We start from the raw sequence: 8,948 nt of genomic DNA, 5'->3' as shown, positions 1-8,948 counted from the left end.
TGCCGGTCCCTCCTCCCTCCATGCCTTCGTCCCAGAGGAGCAGAGAGCGCTGCAGTATCCAGCTGGGATGCCATGCCCTTCACTTTGAATTCACTTGACCTTGAGTGAGACTTTGAAGAACAACCGTTCGGCAGGTACAAGTGGGAGCTGACAAGTCACGGAGGGGCCAGCATGGGATCAAGTTCTCAACCTGGAGCTCCCTGGGCTTGGTGGAAGAGGAGGGCGGAGGGACACTGGCTCTGTGTGCGCCTATGCCCCCTGCTGGTGGAATCGCGGTGGACTTCTTCAGGGAGTTGGGTTCAGCTGCACCTGGGGTTGTATGAGAAAATGCACAGCCCCGTTGCGTTAGTCCCAGATCCCCCAAGAAGCCATCACCAAGGGTTGGGATCAAATGCCCAAGGTCTTTATTTGGGGAAGTGATCGTGTGAGAGAAAATAATGAAGGAGCTGGAGACTCTGAGAGTGTCTCCAGGCCACCGTGCAAGTCTGAACCTGAGTGAAGGAGAGAGGGAGAGTGTGAAATGGGGCGTCCTGGACAACCCCCCACCCCGTCCCACCTACCACCTGTCAAGTTGTCCTTGGAAAGTTCGACAAAGCCATTGAGGAATCCTGCAGCCTGTGTCTCTCAGGAGTGGGTTAACATCCCTACCACATTCAGTCATTGTTTCGGAGTTGGGGGCATTGGGGGCTTTCTGCTCTGACCCCCAAGGACCCCTCCTACAACACACACACACACACACACACACACACACATAATCCATTGGGTTTTCTAGGCTCTTCCATCAAGCCTCAGATGGTAAAGAAACTGCCTGCAATGCAGGAGACCTGGGTTCAATCCCTGGGTTGGGAAGATCCTTTTGAAGAAGGGCATGGCAATCCACTCCAGTATTCTTGCCTGGAGAATCTCACAGTGGGGCTGGTGGGCTACAGCCCATGGGGTGGCAAGGAATTGGACATGACTAACAGTTTCAGTTTCCATCAACTCAGTGTCTTGGCTCTGGCAGATTTTCCTTTTCCCGGTGTTGGTAAGGAGATGACAGGAGTGAGTAGGAGGAGGAGGAAGAAATGAAGGGAAACAGCCCCCCTGTCCAGCAAGAAAAGCACATCCACAAACCAGCAACCCTTTCCCTTGTTAGCGGTGGCGGCCTCCCACTTTGGTGTACTTTGAGTTCGGCGTGCAGTGAGAATGGTGGTCTTGCCCACTGTTTGTGGGTTTAGGAGAAACGTCTGGGCAGGTGTGACTGTGGTCACTCCGGAGGCTGGGGTAGTGCGCTGTGCAGGGCTGCTCAGCAGAACTGGGTGCCTGGTGGTGGGCAAACTGGAGTTAGGGAGCCAGGGGGGCGGGGAAGTGATTAGGGAGGAGGCCCCTGCATGGCCCCAGGAAGCAGGTCTGAGGGCTTAGCCATCTTGCTGAGCAGGAAGTGTGCTGATTTGTGACAGATTTGAAGGGGAGGAGAGCATCAGCCAGGATGGAACCCCCCAGGGCAGCCAGCCCTTCTCTCCTCTGGCTGTGTGCACGATGGGACCCCACATGCAGCTCTGGCCTCAACTAGGCCTGCTGGGGCCTCTGTGTTCACCCTAGGACAGCCTGGCCTTGATCATTCCAGAGCAGCCCAGGGGCTGTGAGACCCGGAGCTGAGTCCTCGCTGTGCCAAACTTCCTCCTGTCCTCCTTATGACTTCAGCCTCTCTGTCATCCTGTGCTCTCTGAACCCAGTGACTAATGCACAGAAACCTCCCCAGGAAGAGCAAGGCCAGGTGGACTCCGAAATGGAAGCTAAGCCAAAGGCATGTGGTTTGCAATTTGGGCAGCCCCTTGTCACTGCCCGTGGGTGCCAGGAGAGAGAGCTGAGGTCCAGGGAGAAGCAGGAAGGAGTGGGTGAGGAGAGATGGGGAGAGATTTCTCAGTAGACTGGGAGATCCAGGAGGGCAGGAACCAGTTTTGCCTCATGTCCCCCTGGCAAGCAGCTGGCATGTAGAAAGCACTTGCTTGAATGTTGATTGATTGATCAATCAATCACTTGATTGATTTTTGGACAAGTTCATCTAGAGGGGCTGTGCAAAGGATGGTGAGAATGAGGTTGGAATGAGAAGAGCTAGTTTTCTTCTCAGGAGAGACATGGTCTCTGGTTGAAAATGACAGGAGAATCTTTGTAGAATGGCTGTTCTTTTGAGAAATCTAAGCAGTGGCGTGGGAGGGATCTAGAGTGGGCACTGCCAGGAGGGACCTCCAGCCAATCTGGCAACCCAGTCAATCAGTCACTAGTGTCCCACACAGCAGTGAAGGAGGAAAGATGACAGGACGTGAAGGATGCTTCTCTGGGATGTGCTGTGTAGTCATTTCCTGCTGTGTGCTTGCCATGCACATACTCTTCACAGGGGACACCACATGGTCCAATATGGCAGCCACTAGACTTGAAGCCTGGCTGGACACAACTGAGAGGTATCAATACAATAACTATAAAGTACACCTGGATTTTGGGCCTTCCAGGTGGCTCTGGTGGTAAAGAACTCGCCTGCCAATGCAGGAGAAATAGATGCAAGTTCCTGGGTCAGGAAGAGCCCCTGGAGGAGGGCATGGCAACCCACTCCAGTATTCTTGCCTGGAGAATCCCATGGACAGAGGAGCATGATAGGCTATAGTTCATGGGGTCACAAAGAGTTGGATACGATTTAACGACTAAGCATGCACCCACACCTGAATTTCACTGAGTGGTGGTCTGAGAAAAAACATTAACTGTCTGGTTAATACTTTTTCACATTATGTTGAAATGATATTACTTTAGATATATATTGGGTTAAATAAATTATGTTGTTAAAATTAATTTCACCTGTTTCTTTTTACTTTTAATGTGGCTATTAGAAATTAAAATTATGTGTGTGGCTTGTGTTATATTTCTCCTGGACAGCATCGCCCAGCACACTGCTTCACATCTTACTTTTTTCCCACGTTGTGGAAATTGTCCCAAGTCAATACATATGAAGCTATCTCATTCTTTCTAATGGTCTCATCGTATATAATTGCATCATATACAACTGAATGCAGAGTTCCAAAGAATAGCAAGGAGAGATAAGAAAGCCTTCCTCAGTGATCAAAGCAAAGAAATAGAGCAAACAATAGAATGGGAAAGACTAGAGATCTCTTCAAGAAAATTGGAGATACCAAGGGAACATTTCATACAAAGATGGGCACAATAAAGGACAGGAAGAGCAAAGACCTAACAGAAGCAGAAAAGATTAAGAAGAAGTGGCAAGAATGCACAGAAGAACCATACAAAAAAGGTCTTAATGACCTGGATAACTACAATGGTGTGGTAACTCATCTAGAGTCAGACATCCTGGATTGTGAAGTCAAGTGGGCCTTAGGAAGCATTACTATGAACAAAGTTAGTTGAGGTGATGGAATTGGAATTCCAGCTGAGCCATTTCAAATTCTAAAAGAGGATGCTATTAAAGTGCTGCACTAAATAGATCAGCAAATTTGGAAAACGCAGCAGTGGCCACACTGGAAAAGGTCAATTTTCATTTCGATCCCAAAGAAGGGCAATGCTAAAGAGTGTTCAAACTACCACACAATTACACTCATTCATTTTACAGGCTAGCAAGATAATACTCAAAATTCTTCAAGCTGGGCTTCAGCAGTATGTGAATTGAGAACTTCCAGATGTACAAGCTGGATTTAGAAAAGGCAGAGAAACTGACATCAAATTGCCAAATTCCATTGGATCATAGAAAAAGCAAGAGAATTCCAGAAAAACATCTTCTTTTGCTTCATTGACTACGCTAAAGCCTTTGACTATGTGGATCACAACAAACTGTGGAAAATTCTCAACGAGATGGGGATACCTCACCACCTTACCTTTCTCCTGAGAAACCTGTTTGTACATCAAGAAGCAACAGTTAGAACCAGACATGGAACAACAGACTGGTTGAAAATTGGGAAAGGAGTCTATCAAGGCTGTACATTGTTACCCTGCTTATTTAACTTACATGCAGAGTACATCATGCGAAATGCCAGGCTGGATGAAGCACAAGATGGAATCAAGATTGCTGGGAGAAATATCAATAACCTCAGATATTCAGACGACACCACTCTTACAGCAGAAATTGAAGAAGAACTAAAGAGCCTCTTGATGAAAGTAAAAGAGGAGAATGAAAGAGCTGGCTTAAAACTCAACATTCAAAAAATGAAGATCATGGCATCCGGTCCATCACTTCATGGCAAATAGATGGGGAAACAATGGAAACAGTGACAGACTGTATTTTCTTAGGCTCCAAAATCACTGCAGTTAATGACTGCAGCCATGAAATTGAAAGATGCTTGCTCCTTGGAAGAAAAGCTATAACAAACCTAAACAGTGATTTAAAAAGCAGAGACATTACTTTGCCAATAAAGGTCCATCTAGTCAAGGCTATGGTTTTTCCAGTAGTCATATATGGATGTGAGAGTTGGACTATAAAGAAATCTGAGTGCTGAAGAATTGATGCTTTTGAACAGTAGTGTTGGAGAAGACTCTTGAGAGTCCCTTGGACTGCAAGGAGATCAAACCAGTAAATCCTAAAGGAAATCAACCCTCAATATTCATTGGATGAACTGATGCTGCAGCTCCAATTCTTTGGCCACCTGATGCAAAGAACTTATTAGAAAAGACCCTGATTCCAGGCAAGATTGAAGGCAGAAGGAGAAGGGGATGACAGAGGACGAGATGGTTGGATGGCATCACCAACTCAATGGGTATGAGTTTGAGCAAACTCGGGGAAATGGTGAAAAATGAGGAAACCTGGCCTGCTGCAGTCCATGAGGTAACAAAGAATAGGACATGACTGAACGACTGAACAACGTGTACGGATGTGAGAGTTGGACCATAAAGAAGGCTGAATGATGAAGAACTGATGCTTTTGACGTGTGGTGCTGAAGAAGACTCTTGAGAGTCCCTTGGACACCAAGGAGTTCAAACCAGTCAATCCTAAAGAAAATCAACCCTGAATATTTATTGGAAGGACTAATGTTTAAGCTGAAGCTCCAATACTTTAACCACCTGATGTGAAGAGCCAACTCATTGTAAAAGACTCTGATGCTGGGAAAGACTGAGGGCAGGAGGAGAAGGGGACGACAGCGAATGAGACAGTTGGATGGCATCATCGACTCAATAGACATGCATTTGAGCAAACACCAGGACATAGTGAAGAACAGGGAAGCCTGGCGTGCTGCAGTCCGTGGGGTCACAAAGAGTCAGATACAACTGAGTGACTGAACAACAATAGAAAGAAATGAAGCACTGATACATGCTACAGTGTGAATGAACCTTGAAAATTTATGCTAAGTGAAAGAAGCCAGATACAGAAGACCACATATTGAGTGGTTCCATTTATGTGAGATGGCCAGAGAATAGGCAAATCCATAGAAATGAATGATTGTTTGGGGTTGGGGGAGAGAGGAATGGGGAGCAAGTTCTTAAGGGGTACAGGGTTGTTTGGGGAGCTGATAAAATGTTTTGGAATTAGTGGTGATGGTTGCACAACATGGTAAATCTACTAAAACCACCAAATTGCACACTTTAAAATGGTTAAAATGATTAATTTTACCTCAATAAGAAAAAGAAAAAGAGCAGGTTTGGGATACAATGCTTGGTTTGGGAGAGGTGAATTTGGAGTGTCTGAAAGATATCCGGGGGAAATGCCCAGGAGACAGTTGCAGCGTTCAACTCAGGAAAGAGGTCTCAGGTGGAATTACCCACACATAGAGCCACAGAGAAGCCATTTCAGCCTCAAGATGCTCTTCTTCTGGCCCATCCTAGGGACCCTGCTCATGGTCCTCAGTCTATGCCCACGGAGACAAAGGTCAGGTTACCTTTCATGTTAATCACTAGTCTTCTTTTGATGTAGATTTCTTATTTTCACACGAGGCCATGTGCACGCACAAAATGATATATCCCCTGCATCGGGAGGTGAATTCTTAACCACTGGGCCACCAGGGAAGTCCCCATCATCAATATTTTTATACAATACTTTCTGCAAAAGGCACAATTAGAGTGGTGGTGAAAAGACCAGTGACTGCTAAGGGGAATGGAAAGGAGGGGCAGGAGTTGAGAAGTTGAAACCCTGGTGTTTTTTAGGGCAGTGAGACTGTTTCATATGATATGGTTTGGTTACATGACACCAGCACATGGGAACACATTTTGTAGCACAAAGAGTGAACCGTAATGTGTGCAAATGAAAAAGTAGCCATTTAGGAGGTTAGGAATCCCAGGGCAGAATGCAGAATGTGACAAAACAATCTAACTGTATTACAAATGTGTGAGACAGTCTCACTAAAGGAGGTGGAGGAAGCGGTGCTGGCATGAGGAACTCTGCAGACGAGTTTAGCACATTAAAAAAAAAAAAATTGTATACCAAATTGTTTCCCATGAGGGTACAGGTTAACAACTCTGATGCATACTGGCATTGAGCAATAAAGTAAACAGTGATGACAGCAACCAGGTGAGAGGTAGGAATGGGAGGTTACAGGTAAGCAGAGGGAGAAGCTAGATTGATCTGGAAATGGATTGGCATCGGAGACGTCAGCATGAGTTCATGTTTAGCTTCATATAGATACAAATGATTCTATACAAAATATTTGTATATGTGTATGTATGTGGGTCAGTATATACCTGTATTTCCTTGTTCTTTCAGCTGAGAAATGCTGTGGTAGCAATGGGCAAATCTAGCATCAAGATCTTGGTTTCTAATGCCATTTTCCAACAAAAAGGAGCTTGGGCTCTTTGGAGAAATGACTACTTCTAGGAGTCAGGGAAGAAATACAAAAGATGAACTAGAGCATCTTGTAGAAATGCAGAAAGTGAGGAAGTGCCCCTCAACAGACGGATCAATAAAGAAGATGTGGTGAATACAAACACACACACAAGGTGGAATGTTACTCTGCCATAAAAAAGAATGAAATCTTGTCATTTGTGACAACATGGATGGACCTAGAAGGTATCATATACTAAGTGAAATAAGTCAGAAAGAGAAAGACAAATATTTTATGATTTCACTTGTATGTGGACTCTTAAAAACAAAACAAATGAGCTTAACTAAACAGAATCAGAGTCATAAATACAGAGAACAAACGGGTGGCTGCCAGAGGAGAGGGTGGTGGAGAGGGGATAAGAGAAATAGGTGTGGGAGATTAAGGGGCACACATTTCTAGTTACAAAATAAGTGAGTCACAGGGATGAAAATGTGAAGTATGGGGACTATAATCAATAATAATGTAGCATCTTTGTATGCTGACAGATGGCAACTAGATTTACAGTGATGATTATTTTAAGGTAATATTGAGCTGCATGCCCACCAGGAACTGACATAGTGTTGTGGGTCAACTATACTTCAGAAACAAACTCATAGAAAAAAGATCAGATTTATGTTTACCAGAGGTGGGGGTAGGGATGGAGAAAAGGGGAATTGAATGAAGGTAGCCGAAAGACACAAACTTCCAGTTATAATATAAATAAGTACTAGGGGTATAGTATGCATTGCATGCTAAGTCACTTCAGTTGTGTCTGACTCTTTGCAACCCTATGGACTGCAGTCTGCCAGGCTTATCTGTCCATGGGGATTCTCCAGGCAAGAATACTGGAATGGGTTGCCATGCTCTCCTCCAGAGGATCTTCCCAACCCAGGGCTTGAACCCACATCTCTTATGTCTCCTGCATTGGCAGGTGGGTTCTTTACCATTGGTGCCACCTGGGAAGCCATTTACTATATATAAAGTAGACAACCAACAAGGACCTACTGTATAGCACAGGGAACAAATTACAAGATACTCACCACCTTGTAATAATCTATAAAGGAAGAGAATGTTAAAAAAAAGAAAAGAAAAGAAATATTTATATATATGTATAACTGAATCACTTTGCTGTATATTGGAAACTAACACAGCATTGTAAATCAACAATATCTCAGCAAAAATCTAAAAACAAACAGCTTCTTTGTCAAAATGCTGTGAAAAAAGTGAAAGTGTTAGTCGCTGAGTCGTGGGTGACTCTTTGCGACCCCATGGACTGTAGCCATCCAGTCTCCTTTGTCCATGGAGTTCTCCAGGCAAGGATACTGGATGGGTAGCCATTCCCTTCTCCAGGGGATCTTCCCAACCTAAGGATTGAATCTGAGTCTCCTGCATTGCAGGCAGATTCTTTACTATCTGAGCCACCAGGGAAGCCTATCAGTTCAGTTCAGTCGCTCAGTCATGTCCGACTCTTTGCGATCCCATGAATCACAGCATGCCAGGCCTCTCTGTCCATCACCAACTCCCGGAGTTCACTCAAACTCACGTCCATTGAGTCGGTGATGCCATCCAGCCATCTCATCCTCTGTCGTCCCCTTCTCCTCCTGCCCCCAATCCCTCCCAGCATCAGAGTCTTTTCCAATGAGTCAACTCTTTGCATGAGGTGGCCAAAGTATTAGAGTTTCAGCTTCAGCATCAGTCCTTACAATGAACACCAAGGACTGATCTCCTTTAGAATGGACTGGTTGGATCTCCTTGCAGTCCAAGGGACTCTCAAGAGTCTTCTCCAACACCACAGTTCAAAGGCATCAATTCTTCGGCACTCAGCCTTCTTCACAGTCCAACTTTCACATTCATACATGACCACTGGAAAAACCATAGCCTTGACTAGACGGAACTTTGCTGGCAAAGTAATATCTCTGCTTTTCAATATACTATCTAGGTTGGTCATAACTTTCCTTCCAAGGAGTTAGCGTCTTTTAATTTCATGGCTGCAATCACCATCTGCAGTGATTTTGGAGCCCAAAAAAATAAAGTCTGACACTGTTTCCACTTTTTCCCCATCTATTTCCCATGAAGTGATGGAACCAGATGCCATGATCTTCGTTTTCTGAATGTTGAGCTTAAGCCAACTTTTTCACTCTCCTTTTCCACTTTCATCAAGAGGCTTTTTAGTTCCTCTTC

This window comes from Bubalus kerabau, chromosome 2 (assembly GCF_029407905.1).
Source record: "Bubalus kerabau isolate K-KA32 ecotype Philippines breed swamp buffalo chromosome 2, PCC_UOA_SB_1v2, whole genome shotgun sequence".
NCBI lineage: Eukaryota > Metazoa > Chordata > Mammalia > Artiodactyla > Bovidae > Bubalus > Bubalus kerabau.
This window is presented reverse-complemented; position numbering follows the sequence as displayed.